Genomic DNA, 12,257 nt, shown 5'->3' with positions numbered 1-12,257 from the left:
GTGGATAGGAAGGACCTATTTCCCTTAGCAGAAGGGTCAATAATAGATTTCAAGTAATTGGTAGGAGGTTTACAGGGAATTTGAGGAGACATTTTTTCACCCAGTGAATGGTGGGGGTCTGGAATGCACTGCCTGAAAGGGTGGTAGAGGCAGAAACCCTCATCACGTTTAAAAAGTACTTGGATATGCACTTGAACTGCCGTAACCTACAAGGCTACGGACCAAGTGCTGTAAAGTGGGATTTGGGTGGATTGCTCTTTGTCGGCTGGCACGGACAAGATGGGCCGAATGGCCTCCTTCTGTGCTGTAAATTTCTATGATTCTGCCTGATCATGTGACATCTGCCCACACGACTTCTACAAATGTTATTACATTGTAGCCAGGATTGTTTAGTTTCCAATTCCGCCCATTTTGAAGCCAGGTCTCCGTTATGGCTACTATTGCATAACCCCATGTGGCAACTTGCGCCTGCAACTCGTCAATCTTATTTGTAACGCTCCTCGCATTAACACACATGCATTTCAACAGCATGCTAGTTGGCTTTGCTTTTTTCCTGAATTTAACTGCTGCTCTTTCTACATTCTTCTTTGTTCTGTTGCTGTTTGTCCCTCCGAGTTTTCTATGCACCTTGTCTCTCCTCTCTGCTGCTGTGTCCTGGTGGCCCTCCGCCAGTGTGTGTATTTTGGCTATCTTATTTTCTTCTTCTGCTTATTTCGGCCCTGTGTCTGGAGCCCCTTGCATTTGTGTAGCAGCAGGAGAATGTGCAGCGAAGAAATGGTCAAAGGAAAGCGAGAGAGAGAGACAGAGAGAGAGAGAGAGAGAGCAGCAAAAAGGATGTTGATTGATTAAGAGCAGTGTGTGCGCGTGTGTGTGCAAAACGTTGAGCAGCCTGTGGCGGCAGCAAAAGCCTACTGCACCCGGTATTCCCAGGCGGTCTCCCATCCAAGTACTAACCAGGCCTGACTCTGCTTAGCTTCCGAGATCAGACGAGATCGGGCACATTCAGACTAGTATGGCCATAGGCATATGCTAGCTGGCTTTCTCTTTACTTAAAGCTGTCGCCCATTTTTTTCTCTTCTACGCATTCATACAAGTATTCAACACTCAATTTACATTTACAAATTTTACTCCTCCCGCAACCCCCACCCCCCCTCCACCTCTTCTTGCTGCTCTGCCTCCCACACAAACAAACTACAAGCCCAACCCTTCATTGCCTTCTATTCAAATATTACATCAAATAAACATGCTCAAACACCAAGTCTTAAGGGCTGTAGCATCGTTCAAACTGGACAAATACCCAGGCCCGCATCAAATCTATCCCACACTCTTAAGAGAAGTAAGACACCAAATAGCACAGGCTCTCACCATCATTTTACAATCCTCTCTGGCTACAGGTGTGGTGCCCGACCACTGGAGGACTGCTAACGTGCTACCGTTCTTTCAAAAGGGAGAGAGGGATAGACCGCATAATTACAGGCCAGTCAGCCTAACCTCGGTGGTGGGAAAATTATTGGAAAAAGTTCTGAGGGACAGGAGAAATCTTCATTTAGAAAGACACGGATTAATCAGGGACAGTCAGCATGGATTTCTTAACGGAAGGTCGTGTCTGACTAACGCAATTCAATTTTTCGAGGAGGTAACAAGGAGGGTCGATGAGGGTAGTGCCTTTGATGTAGTCTATATGGATTTTAGCAAGGCTTTTGATAAGGTCCCGCATGCCAGATTGGTCACGAAAGTAAAAGCCCATGGGATCCAAGGCAAAGTGGCAAGTTGGATCCAAAATTGGCTCAGAGGCAGGAAACAAAGGGTAATGGTCGAAGGGTGTTTTTGTGACCGGAAGGCTGTTTCCAGTGGGGTTCCGCAGGGCTCACAGAATCACAGAAACCCCACAGTGCAGATAGAGGCCATTTCGGCCCATCGAGCCTGCACCGACTCAGTACTGGGCCCTTTGCTTTTTCTGGTATATATCAATGATTTGGATTTGAATGTAGGAAGTATGATTAAGAAGTTTGCAGATGATACAAAAATTGGCCGTGTGGTTAATAATGAAACAGAATGCTGTAGACTGCAGGAAGATATCAATGGACTCGTCTAGTGGGCAGAACAGTGGCAAATGGAATTCAGTTGGAATACACAATAAATGGTAGGACACTGAGAAATGCAGAGGATCAGCGGGACCTTGGAGTGCATGTCCACAGATCCCTGAAGGTAGCAGGACAGGTAGATAAAGTGGTTAAGCAGGCATACGGGATACTTGCCTTTATTAGCCGAGGCGTAGAATATAAGAGCGGGGAGGTTATGCTTCAACTGTATAAAACACTAGTTAGGCCGCAGCTAGAGTGCCGCGTGCAGTTCTGGTCACCACATTACAAGAAGGATGCGATTGCACTAGAGAAGGTGCAGAGGAGATTTCCGAGGATGTTGCCTGGGCTGGGGAATTTTAGTTATGAGGAAAGATTGGATAGGCTGGGGTTGTTTTCTTTGGAACACAGGAGGCTGAGGCGAGACCTAATTGAGGTGTGTAAAATTATGAGGGGCCGAGATAGAGTGGATAGGAAGGACCTATTTCCCTTAGCAGAAGGGTCAATAATAGATTTCAAGTAATTGGTAGGAGGTTTACAGGGAATTTGAGGAGACATTTTTTCACCCAGTGAATGGTGGGGGTCTGGAATGCACTGCCTGAAAGGGTGGTAGAGGCAGAAACCCTCATCACGTTTAAAAAGTACTTGGATATGCACTTGAACTGCCGTAACCTACAAGGCTACGGACCAAGTGCTGTAAAGTGGGATTTGGGTGGATTGCTCTTTGTCGGCTGGCACGGACAAGATGGGCCGAATGGCCTCCTTCTGTGCTGTAAATTTCTATGATTCTGCCTGATCATGTGACATCTGCCCACACGACTTCTACAAATGTTATTACATTGTAGCCAGGATTGTTTAGTTTCCAATTCCGCCCATTTTGAAGCCAGGTCTCCGTTATAGCTACTATTGCATAACCCCATGTGGCAACTTGCGCCTGCAACTCGTCAATCTTATTTGTAACGCTCCTCGCATTAACACACATGCATTTCAACAGCATGCTAGTTGGCTTTGCTTTTTTCCTGAATTTAACTGCTGCTCTTTCTACATTCTTCTTTGTTCTGTTGCTGTTTGTCCCTCCGAGTTTTCTATGCACCTTGTCTCTCCTCTCTGCTGCTGTGTCCTGGTGGCCCTCCGCCAGTGTGTGTATTTTGGCTATCTTATTTTCTTCTTCTGCTTATTTCGGCCCTGTGTCTGGAGCCCCTTGCATTTGTGTAGCAGCAGGAGAATGTGCAGCGAAGAAATGGTCAAAGGAAAGCGAGAGAGAGAGACAGAGAGAGAGAGAGAGAGAGAGAGAGAGCAGCAAAAAGGATGTTGATTGATTAAGAGCAGTGTGTGCGCGTGTGTGTGCAAAACGTTGAGCAGCCTGTGGCGGCAGCAAAAGCCTACTGCACCCGGTATTCCCAGGCAGTCTCCCATCCAAGTACTAACCAGGCCTGACTCTGCTTAGCTTCCGAGATCAGACGAGATCGGGCGCATTCAGACTAGTATGGCCGCAGGCATATGCTAGCTGGCTTTCTCTTTACTTAAAGCTGTCGCCCATTTTTTTCTCTTCTACGCATTCATACAAGTATTCAACACTCAATTTACATTTACAAATTTTACTCCTCCCGCAACCCCCCACCCCCCCTCCACCTCTTCTTGCTGCTCTGCCTCCCACACAAACAAACTACAAGCCCAACCCTTCATTGCCTTCTATTCAAATATTACATCAAATAAACATGCTCAAACACCAAGTCTTAAGGGCTGTAGTATCTTTCAAACTGGACAAATACCCAGGCCCGCATCAAATCTATCCCACACTCTTAAGAGAAGTAAGACACCAAATAGCACAGGCTCTCACCATCATTTTACAATCCTCTCTGGCTACAGGTGTGGTGCCCGACCACTGGAGGACTGCTAACGTGCTACCGTTCTTTCAAAAGGGAGAGAGGGATAGACCGCATAATTACAGGCCAGTCAGCCTAACCTCGGTGGTGGGAAAATTATTGGAAAAAGTTCTGAGGGACAGGAGAAATCTTCATTTAGAAAGACACGGATTAATCAGGGACAGTCAGCATGGATTTCTTAACGGAAGGTCGTGTCTGACTAACGCAATTCAATTTTTCGAGGAGGTAACAAGGAGGGTCGATGAGGGTAGTGCCTTTGATGTAGTCTATATGGATTTTAGCAAGGCTTTTGATAAGGTCCCGCATGCCAGATTGGTCACGAAAGTAAAAGCCCATGGGATCCAAGGCAAAGTGGCAAGTTGGATCCAAAATTGGCTCAGAGGCAGGAAACAAAGGGTAATGGTCGAAGGGTGTTTTTGTGACCGGAAGGCTGTTTCCAGTGGGGTTCCGCAGGGCTCACAGAATCACAGAAACCCCACAGTGCAGATAGAGGCCATTTCGGCCCATCGAGCCTGCACCGACTCAGTACTGGGCCCTTTGCTTTTTCTGGTATATATCAATGATTTGGATTTGAATGTAGGAAGTATGATTAAGAAGTTTGCAGATGATACAAAAATTGGCCGTGTGGTTAATAATGAAACAGAATGCTGTAGACTGCAGGAAGATATCAATGGACTCGTCTAGTGGGCAGAACAGTGGCAAATGGAATTCAGTTGGAATACACAATAAATGGTAGGACACTGAGAAATGCAGAGGATCAGCGGGACCTTGGAGTGCATGTCCACAGATCCCTGAAGGTAGCAGGACAGGTAGATAAAGTGGTTAAGCAGGCATACGGGATACTTGCCTTTATTAGCCGAGGCGTAGAATATAAGAGCGGGGAGGTTATGCTTCAACTGTATAAAACACTAGTTAGGCCGCAGCTAGAGTGCCGCGTGCAGTTCTGGTCACCACATTACAAGAAGGATGCGATTGCACTAGAGAAGGTGCAGAGGAGATTTCCGAGGATGTTGCCTGGGCTGGGGAATTTTAGTTATGAGGAAAGATTGGATAGGCTGGGGTTGTTTTCTTTGGAACACAGGAGGCTGAGGCGAGACCTAATTGAGGTGTGTAAAATTATGAGGGGCCGAGATAGAGTGGATAGGAAGGACCTATTTCCCTTAGCAGAAGGGTCAATAAAAGATTTCAAGTAATTGGTAGGAGGTTTACAGGGAATTTGAGGAGACATTTTTTCACCCAGTGAATGGTGGGGGTCTGGAATGCACTGCCTGAAAGGGTGGTAGAGGCAGAAACCCTCATCACGTTTAAAAAGTACTTGGATATGCACTTGAACTGCCGTAACCTACAAGGCTACGGACCAAGTGCTGTAAAGTGGGATTTGGGTGGATTGCTCTTTGTCGGCTGGCACGGACAAGATGGGCCGAATGGCCTCCTTCTGTGCTGTAAATTTCTATGATTCTGCCTGATCATGTGACATCTGCCCACACGACTTCTACAAATGTTATTACATTGTAGCCAGGATTGTTTAGTTTCCAATTCCGCCCATTTTGAAGCCAGGTCTCCGTTATAGCTACTATTGCATAACCCCATGTGGCAACTTGCGCCTGCAACTCGTCAATCTTATTTGTAACGCTCCTCGCATTAACACACATGCATTTCAACAGCATGCTAGTTGGCTTTGCTTTTTTCCTGAATTTAACTGCTGCTCTTTCGACATTCTTCTTTGTTCTGTTGCTGTTTGTCCCTCCGAGTTTTCTATGCACCTTGTCTCTCCTCTCTGCTGCTGTGTCCTGGTGGCCCTCCGCCAGTGTGTGTATTTTGGCTATCTTATTTTCTTCTTCTGCTTATTTCGGCCCTGTGTCTGGAGCCCCTTGCATTTGTGTAGCAGCAGGAGAATGTGCAGCGAAGAAATGGTCAAAGGAAAGCAAGAGAGAGAGAGAGAGAGAGCAGCAAAAAGGATGTTGATTGATTAAGAGCAGTGTGTGCGCGTGTGTGTGCAAAACGTTGAGCAGCCTGTGGCGGCAGCAAAAGCCTACTGCACCTGGTATTCCCAGGCAGTCTCCCATCCAAGTACTAACCAGGCCTGACTCTGCTTAGCTTCCGAGATCAGACGAGATCGGGCGCATTCAGACTAGTATGGCCGTAGGCATATGCTAGCTGGCTTTCTCTTTACTTAAAGCTGTCGCCCATTTTTTTCTCTTCTACGCATTCATACAAGTATTCAACACTCAATTTACATTTACAAATTTTACTCCTCCCGCAACCCCCCACCCCCCCTCCACCTCTTCTTGCTGCTCTGCCTCCCACACAAACAAACTACAAGCCCAACCCTTCATTGCCTTCTATTCAAATATTACATCAAATAAACATGCTCAAACACCAAGTCTTAAGGGCTGTAGCATCTTTCAAACTGGACAAATACCCAGGCCCGCATCAAATCTATCCCACACTCTTAAGAGATGTAAGACACCAAATAGCACAGGCTCTCACCATCATTTTACAATCCTCTCTGGCTACAGGTGTGGTGCCCGACCACTGGAGGACTGCTAACGTGCTACCGTTCTTTCAAAAGGGAGAGAGGGATAGACCGCATAATTACAGGCCAGTCAGCCTAACCTCGGTGGTGGGAAAATTATTGGAAAAAGTTCTGAGGGACAGGAGAAATCTTCATTTAGAAAGACACGGATTAATCAGGGACAGTCAGCATGGATTTCTTAACGGAAGGTCGTGTCTGACTAACGCAATTCAATTTTTCGAGGAGGTAACAAGGAGGGTCGATGAGGGTAGTGCCTTTGATGTAGTCTATATGGATTTTAGCAAGGCTTTTGATAAGGTCCCGCATGCCAGATTGGTCACGAAAGTAAAAGCCCATGGGATCCAAGGCAAAGTGGCAAGTTGGATCCAAAATTGGCTCAGAGGCAGGAAACAAAGGGTAATGGTCGAAGGGTGTTTTTGTGACCGGAAGGCTGTTTCCAGTGGGGTTCCGCAGGGCTCACAGAATCACAGAAACCCCACAGTGCAGATAGAGGCCATTTCGGCCCATCGAGCCTGCACCGACTCAGTACTGGGCCCTTTGCTTTTTCTGGTATATATCAATGATTTGGATTTGAATGTAGGAAGTATGATTAAGAAGTTTGCAGATGATACAAAAATTGGCCGTGTGGTTAATAATGAAACAGAATGCTGTAGACTGCAGGAAGATATCAATGGACTCGTCTAGTGGGCAGAACAGTGGCAAATGGAATTCAGTTGGAATACACAATAAATGGTAGGACACTGAGAAATGCAGAGGATCAGCGGGACCTTGGAGTGCATGTCCACAGATCCCTGAAGGTAGCAGGACAGGTAGATAAAGTGGTTAAGCAGGCATACGGGATACTTGCCTTTATTAGCCGAGGCGTAGAATATAAGAGCGGGGAGGTTATGCTTCAACTGTATAAAACACTAGTTAGGCCGCAGCTAGAGTGCCGCGTGCAGTTCTGGTCACCACATTACAAGAAGGATGCGATTGCACTAGAGAAGGTGCAGAGGAGATTTCCGAGGATGTTGCCTGGGCTGGGGAATTTTAGCTATGAGGAAAGATTGGATAGGCTGGGGTTGTTTTCTTTGGAATACAGGAGGCTGAGGCGAGACCTAATTGAGGTGTGTAAAATTATGAGGGGCCGAGATAGAGTGGATAGGAAGGACCTATTTCCCTTAGCAGAAGGGTCAATAATAGATTTCAAGTAATTGGTAGGAGGTTTACAGGGAATTTGAGGAGACATTTTTTCACCCAGTGAATGGTGGGGGTCTGGAATGCACTGCCTGAAAGGGTGGTAGAGGCAGAAACCCTCATCACGTTTAAAAAGTACTTGGATATGCACTTGAACTGCCGTAACCTACAAGGCTACGGACCAAGTGCTGTAAAGTGGGATTTGGGTGGATTGCTCTTTGTCGGCTGGCACGGACAAGATGGGCCGAATGGCCTCCTTCTGTGCTGTAAATTTCTATGATTCTGCCTGATCATGTGACATCTGCCCACACGACTTCTACAAATGTTATTACATTGTAGCCAGGATTGTTTAGTTTCCAATTCCGCCCATTTTGAAGCCAGGTCTCCGTTATGGCTACTATTGCATAACCCCATGTGGCAACTTGCGCCTGCAACTCGTCAATCTTATTTGTAACACTCCTCGCATTAACACACATGCATTTCAACAGCATGCTAGTTGGCTTTGCTTTTTTCCTGAATTTAACTGCTGCTCTTTCTACATTCTTCTTTGTTCTGTTGCTGTTTGTCCCTCCGAGTTTTCTATGCACCTTGTCTCTCCTCTCTGCTGCTGTGTCCTGGTGGCCCTCCGCCAGTGTGTGTATTTTGGCTATCTTATTTTCTTCTTCTGCTTATTTCGGCCCTGTGTCTGGAGCCCCTTGCATTTGTGTAGCAGCAGGAGAATGTGCAGCGAAGAAATGGTCAAAGGAAAGCGAGAGAGAGAGAGAGAGAGAGCAGCAAAAAGGATGTTGATTGATTAAGAGCAGTGTGTGCGCGTGTGTGTGCAAAACGTTGAGCAGCCTGTGGCGGCAGCAAAAGCCTACTGCACCCGGTATTCCCAGGCAGTCTCCCATCCAAGTACTAACCAGGCCTGACTCTGCTTAGCTTCCGAGATCAGACGAGATCGGGCGCATTCAGACTAGTATGGCCGTAGGCATATGCTAGCTGGCTTTCTCTTTACTTAAAGCTGTCGCCCATTTTTTTCTCTTCTACGCATTCATACAAGTATTCAACACTCAATTTACATTTACAAATTTTACTCCTCCCGCAACCCCCCACCCCCCCTCCACCTCTTCTTGCTGCTCTGCCTCCCACACAAACAAACTACAAGCCCAACCCTTCATTGCCTTCTATTCAAATATTACATCAAATAAACATGCTCAAACACCAAGTCTTAAGGGCTGTAGCATCTTTCAAACTGGACAAATACCCAGGCCCGCATCAAATCTATCCCACACTCTTAAGAGAAGTAAGACACCAAATAGCACAGGCTCTCACCATCATTTTACAATCCTCTCTGGCTACAGGTGTGGTGCCCGACCACTGGAGGACTGCTAACGTGCTACCGTTCTTTCAAAAGGGAGAGAGGGATAGACCGCATAATTACAGGCCAGTCAGCCTAACCTCGGTGGTGGGAAAATTATTGGAAAAAGTTCTGAGGGACAGGAGAAATCTTCATTTAGAAAGACACGGATTAATCAGGGACAGTCAGCATGGATTTCTTAACGGAAGGTCGTGTCTGACTAACGCAATTCAATTTTTCGAGGAGGTAACAAGGAGGGTCGATGAGGGTAGTGCCTTTGATGTAGTCTATATGGATTTTAGCAAGGCTTTTGATAAGGTCCCGCATGCCAGATTGGTCACGAAAGTAAAAGCCCATGGGATCCAAGGCAAAGTGGCAAGTTGGATCCAAAATTGGCTCAGAGGCAGGAAACAAAGGGTAATGGTCGAAGGGTGTTTTTGTGACCGGAAGGCTGTTTCCAGTGGGGTTCCGCAGGGCTCACAGAATCACAGAAACCCCACAGTGCAGATAGAGGCCATTTCGGCCCATCGAGCCTGCACCGACTCAGTACTGGGCCCTTTGCTTTTTCTGGTATATATCAATGATTTGGATTTGAATGTAGGAAATATGATTAAGAAGTTTGCAGATGATACAAAAATTGGCCGTGTGGTTAATAATGAAACAGAATGCTGTAGACTGCAGGAAGATATCAATGGACTCGTCTAGTGGGCAGAACAGTGGCAAATGGAAGTCAGTTGGAATACACAATAAATGGTAGGACACTGAGAAATGCAGAGGATCAGCGGGACCTTGGAGTGCATGTCCACAGATCCCTGAAGGTAGCAGGACAGGTAGATAAAGTGGTTAAGCAGGCATACGGGATACTTGCCTTTATTAGCCGAGGCGTAGAATATAAGAGCGGGGAGGTTATGCTTCAACTGTATAAAACACTAGTTAGGCCGCAGCTAGAGTGCCGCGTGCAGTTCTGGTCACCACATTACAAGAAGGATGCGATTGCACTAGAGAAGGTGCAGAGGAGATTTCCGAGGATGTTGCCTGGGCTGGGGAATTTTAGTTATGAGGAAAGATTGGATAGGCTGGGGTTGTTTTCTTTGGAACACAGGAGGCTGAGGCGAGACCTAATTGAGGTGTGTAAAATTATGAGGGGCCGAGATAGAGTGGATAGGAAGGACCTATGTCCCTTAGCAGAAGGGTCAATAATAGATTTCAAGTAATTGGTAGGAGGTTTACAGGGAATTTGAGGAGACATTTTTTCACCCAGTGAATGGTGGGGGTCTGGAATGCACTGCCTGAAAGGGTGGTAGAGGCAGAAACCCTCATCACGTTTAAAAAGTACTTGGATATGCACTTGAACTGCCGTAACCTACAAGGCTACGGACCAAGTGCTGTAAAGTGGGATTTGGGTGGATTGCTCTTTGTCGGCTGGCACGGACAAGATGGGCCGAATGGCCTCCTTCTGTGCTGTAAATTTCTATGATTCTGCCTGATCATGTGACATCTGCCCACACGACTTCTACAAATGTTATTACATTGTAGCCAGGATTGTTTAGTTTCCAATTCCGCCCATTTTGAAGCCAGGTCTCCGTTATGGCTACTATTGCATAACCCCATGTGGCAACTTGCGCCTGCAACTCGTCAATCTTATTTGTAACGCTCCTCGCATTAACACACATGCATTTCAACAGCATGCTAGTTGGCTTTGCTTTTTTCCTGAATTTAACTGCTGCTCTTTCGACATTCTTCTTTGTTCTGTTGCTGTTTGTCCCTCCGAGTTTTCTATGCACCTTGTCTCTCCTCTCTGCTGCTGTGTCCTGGTGGCCCTCCGCCAGTGTGTGTATTTTGGCTATCTTATTTTCTTCTTCTGCTTATTTCGGCCCTGTGTCTGGAGCCCCTTGCATTTGTGTAGCAGCAGGAGAATGTGCAGCGAAGAAATGGTCAAAGGAAAGCGAGAGAGAGAGAGAGAGAGAGAGAGCAGCAAAAAGGATGTTGATTGATTAAGAGCAGTGTGTGCGCGTGTGTGTGCAAAACGTTGAGCAGCCTGTGGCGGCAGCAAAAGCCTACTGCACCCGGTATTCCCAGGCGGTCTCCCATCCAAGTACTAACCAGGCCTGACTCTGCTTAGCTTCCGAGATCAGACGAGATCGGGCGTATTCAGACTAGTATGGCCGTAGGCATATGCTAGCTGGCTTTCTCTTTACTTAAAGCTGTCGCCCATTTTTTTCTCTTCTACGCATTCATACAAGTATTCAACACTCAATTTACATTTACAAATTTTACTCCTCCCGCAACCCCCCACCCCCCCTCCACCTCTTCTTGCTGCTCTGCCTCCCACACAAACAAACTACAAGCCCAACCCTTCATTGCCTTCTATTCAAATATTACATCAAATAAACATGCTCAAACACCAAGTCTTAAGGGCTGTAGCATCTTTCAAACTGGACAAATACCCAGGCCCGCATCAAATCTATCCCACACTCTTAAGGGAAGTAAGACACCAAATAGCACAGGCTCTCACCATCATTTTACAATCCTCTCTGGCTACAGGTGTGGTGCCCGACCACTGGAGGACTGCTAACGTGCTACCGTTCTTTCAAAAGGGAGAGAGGGATAGACCGCATAATTACAGGCCAGTCAGCCTAACCTCGGTGGTGGGAAAATTATTGGAAAAAGTTCTGAGGGACAGGAGAAATCTTCATTTAGAAAGACACGGATTAATCAGGGACAGTCAGCATGGATTTCTTAACGGAAGGTCGTGTCTGACTAACGCAATTCAATTTTTCGAGGAGGTAACAAGGAGGGTCGATGAGGGTAGTGCCTTTGATGTAGTCTATATGGATTTTAGCAAGGCTTTTGATAAGGTCCCGCATGCCAGATTGGTCACGAAAGTAAAAGCCCATGGGATCCAAGGCAAAGTGGCAAGTTGGATCCAAAATTGGCTCAGAGGCAGGAAACAAAGGGTAATGGTCGAAGGGTGTTTTTGTGACCGGAAGGCTGTTTCCAGTGGGGTTCCGCAGGGCTCACAGAATCACAGAAACCCCACAGTGCAGATAGAGGCCATTTCGGCCCATCGAGCCTGCACCGACTCAGTACTGGGCCCTTTGCTTTTTCTGGTATATATCAATGATTTGGATTTGAATGTAGGAAGTATGATTAAGAAGTTTGCAGATGATACAAAAATTGGCCGTGTGGTTAATAATGAAACAGAATGCTGTAGACTGCAGGAAGATATCAATGGACTC

The 12,257-nt window shown here is 46.5% G+C and overlaps 4 non-coding genes and 1 pseudogene across 4 annotated transcripts; all 5 read right to left on the bottom strand.

The window, feature by feature from the left end:
* Positions 1-905: 905 nt before the first annotated feature.
* On the bottom strand, positions 906-1,024 carry LOC147083035 (5S ribosomal RNA). Its single transcript, XR_015076161.1, has one exon. It is a non-coding gene; the product is annotated as a 5S ribosomal RNA (ribosomal RNA).
* Positions 1,025-3,460: 2,436 nt separating this feature from the next.
* On the bottom strand, positions 3,461-3,579 carry LOC147083034 (5S ribosomal RNA; annotated as a pseudogene).
* A 2,417-nt stretch (positions 3,580-5,996) lies between these two features.
* On the bottom strand, positions 5,997-6,115 carry LOC147083033 (5S ribosomal RNA). The gene has a single exon (XR_015076074.1). It is a non-coding gene; the product is annotated as a 5S ribosomal RNA (ribosomal RNA).
* A 2,417-nt stretch (positions 6,116-8,532) lies between these two features.
* On the bottom strand, positions 8,533-8,651 carry LOC147083032 (5S ribosomal RNA). Its single transcript, XR_015076147.1, has one exon. It is a non-coding gene; the product is annotated as a 5S ribosomal RNA (ribosomal RNA).
* A 2,421-nt stretch (positions 8,652-11,072) lies between these two features.
* LOC147083031 (5S ribosomal RNA) lies at positions 11,073-11,191 on the bottom strand. The gene has a single exon (XR_015076224.1). It is a non-coding gene; the product is annotated as a 5S ribosomal RNA (ribosomal RNA).
* Positions 11,192-12,257: the final 1,066 nt, after the last annotated feature.

This window comes from Somniosus microcephalus, unplaced genomic scaffold (genome assembly GCF_052327205.1).
Source record: "Somniosus microcephalus isolate GS21.2 unplaced genomic scaffold, FLI_Smic_1.0 scaffold110, whole genome shotgun sequence".
Taxonomy (NCBI): domain Eukaryota; kingdom Metazoa; phylum Chordata; class Chondrichthyes; order Squaliformes; family Somniosidae; genus Somniosus; species Somniosus microcephalus.
Note: the sequence above shows the minus strand (reverse complement) of the source record. Positions and strands in the feature narration are given on the sequence as shown.